Genomic DNA, 3478 nt, shown 5'->3' with positions numbered 1-3478 from the left:
TTTTTTTTTTTTTTTTTTTTTTTTTTTGCTTACATTTGATTCTATAAGGTTTTTCAATTTGGGTCAGTGATCATTTCTCCACAAAGGAAAAGAGCTGTGCCCTATGCCAGCATTTTTTGTATCTGTAAATGCTCTGAATACATATAATAAGCTATAGCATCTTACAGAGGTGTGACTATTCTACCTGCTTGGAGTCTGGAGTAGCCTTTGAGGGAGGCTACTTCATCTGCAGAAGAGACTTAAAAATATTGGCATAAATTCTTCCTTGTTCTTATTCAAGAACCACCTGGTACCCTCTAGGAAAGCATCAAACACATCTAGAGGAACTGGTCTGTTATTGCTAGAATGACCATCTGCCTTTCAAAGGTGATCAATGGTAGAAGTTTAAATCCACCGTTTCAAATGATATAGAACAGGGGAGGCTGTGTTGCTTTTGTAACTACCATTGATGGCCAGTTGTCAGTTGTTACCAAGTCTCCTCATTATATTTAATAACACCCAGCAAGTGGCACTGATGCTCACAGTATGGGAAAATGTATCAGACGGCTAAAGAGCAGAAAACAGGAAAGAGTTATCTAAGGGAAAGGGAACACAGCATCTCCTGAAATGGAGAGATCACATCCACTAGCAATCAGGGTAAGAGCCCAGCAAGAAGACTGGCACGGACCTCACAGGAAGTTCAGACCTCACAGGACATCCTTTATCCACAATATATAAAGATTCCTTTTTGGAGGATTGAAAGTCCTTGAAGCAATTATCTCTACAAGACACTGAAAAACAAGTGGATATGGTAGGATTGTTCTCCATAATCCACCAAGTACTGGCAAGGTGTAGAAATGAGATGCTCACTCAGAAATTGTTGGTGGGAATGAAAACTGGAAGACAGTTTGGAAGTTTCTAATAAAGTTAAACACGCACTTATCATATGTACCAGAAAAGCCACTCCTAGATATTTACCTATGAGAAGTTAATACTTACATGCACACAAAACTGTGTGTGTGAATGTTTGTAGGAACTTTATTCATGATTGCCAAAAACTGAAAACCAACTAAATGTCCTTTAATTGGTAAATAAATATACTTTATTATTGTTGTTAAGTATAAGTTGTTTGTAAATGCCCTTTTTATGGTTGAAAGTGTTCCTTTATATTCCTAGCCTGCTGAGAGTTGTTTTTTTTTTTTTATTTTAATGAATGGGAGCTAAATTTTTTTTCTGCATCTATTTTGAATATGTCATATGGTTATACATCTTTAGTACATTGATATGGCATATTACATTGTTTGATTTTCAACCGTTAAATGAACCTTGAATGCTCAGGATAAAACATATTTTGCTATGATGTACTCTCTATATTATGTATCACTGGGTTCTATTTAATAAAATTGTTTTGAGAAATTTTGTGTTTATACTCAAAAGGGATGAGATAAAGGCCTGTAGTTGGCTTATATTGAAATGTCTTTCTCTGATTTTGTTAATAAGGTAATTATACCCTCCTAAAATGAATTGGAAAGTAGACCTACTTCTATTTTCAGGGAAAGTTTGATACAATATATACAGAATATTCTAATATAAATATAGAATTTATAGTATTTCTTCCTTAAGTGTTTTTTTTTTCTTTCAAATTCAGTGAATTTGTCTATACATGCAGTTTTTGCTTTTGGAGTTTTAAACTATAGATCAAGTTCTTTAATACACATTAATTCTACTAGGTCAGGAAGCATAGTTTGGTTTCAATTTTTTTTAATTTAATAATGGTTTTTTTATGGCCCAGAATAAGGTCTATCTTGGTGAATGATCCCCGTGCACTTGAAAAGCATGTGCATTATTTTGCTATTGTATTGTGTTCTATAAATTCAATTAGCTTAAATGTGTCTCATAGTGTTTTTCTGGCCTTCTATATCCTTACTAATTGTCTACTTTTTCTATCAATTACTAGAGAAAACTGTTAAAGTCCTTTACTATAATTATGAATTTGACTATTTTTTCTTTAACTTCTAACAAGTTTTGCTTCATATATTTTGAAGCTATGTTCTTAGATGTATACACATTTGGGATTGTTACGGCTTCTTGGTGATTTGACCTTTTTATCATTACAAAATACAAAATGTTCACTGCCTAAAGTCTACTTTGTTCCATTATCAATAATAGCTAATCTACCTTTCTTTTGATTACTATCTACCTGATAAGTGTTTTTCCACACTTTTACCTTTAACCTATTTGTATCTGAACTATTTCTGATAAGTAATTTTATACCTCTGTGATTTGATTTCCCTCTTTGTTAAAGGTATAGTAAGACCTGTTCTGCCGGCTTATAGGGCTACTGTAAAAATTAGGTGAGATTATATATATATATAAATGTTCTATAAGTGTGTGTAATCATTATTTTAAGATTTTATAGGTCTTGCAGAAGAAGCGCTTCAGGAAGTCTGATTTATCAGAGGTATACAGACTGAAAAAGATGAATGAAACTAGAGGGTGGGAATCACATCTCCACGCAGTTTCAATGATCTAGTCCTTAGATGGCAAGGGTCTTTAACAGCACTCCACACCTATTTGACTCATGTCCTTTACAGTACTTCTTCATATTATTTTCTTATGTTAACACTCATTAATGAATATACTTTATGTATGTGTGTAGAATATCTCAAGGAGTAGAAGCTGCACTTTTATGCTTCTGGAAAAATCCCATTCCATAGGAATATATGATTGATCAAACTGCCTGATATATTATGTTTGTATACTCTAGTTTCATGTCAAGAATATTATTATTTGATTAGAAAATAAATCGAAGTACCTATTTAGAGTGCATGGATATTTTGAAAAGCAGTTGTCAGAACCTTGGACAATTTTATGCTAGCAGAGTGTCTGGGAGGAATATTCATATGCAAACATTTTGAGATGTATCATCAAAATTAAATATAACAATAAGAGGTGTAGAGAAAAAAATAATCATCAAAATGATCATAACATGTCCAGCTCTTTTTTGCCAACTTACTGTTCCTTACATTCAATACTTCATGACTAAAATTCACAGCAATGCATGGACTGATCAATCTTGTTTCCACCTCTGTTGCAATGTTTTTTACTTCATAAGTATTAAATAAGTAACAATGGTATACATTTTCCTTCTTGTTATACCAAGACTATTAGAATGGGGAGAAGACTTGAGGGAAAATGTTCCCTACCTGGTTTTGTATATAAAATATTAAAATAGTAAAATTTATACTGTGTTTAAATAGCATCACTGAAGATGAAACTGCACTCTACATATAGGATTATTTGTCCAGTTTGGGCCTTTGTCAGAAACTAACTGAATCTTTCTTTCAAAGGGCCATGATACAAGCTTTTTCTTTATCCAAGTACTTCAGAAATTCCATAAGAAGGATAAAGCACTCCATAAGAAAGTTGTGTAATTCTTGACATATATATATATATATATATATATATATATATATATATATATATATATATATATATA

This window comes from Mirounga leonina, unplaced genomic scaffold, assembly GCF_011800145.1.
Source record: "Mirounga leonina isolate KUSES-001 unplaced genomic scaffold, KU_Mleo_1.0 Mir_128, whole genome shotgun sequence".
Taxonomy (NCBI): Eukaryota; Metazoa; Chordata; class Mammalia; order Carnivora; family Phocidae; genus Mirounga; species Mirounga leonina.
Note: the sequence above shows the minus strand (reverse complement) of the source record.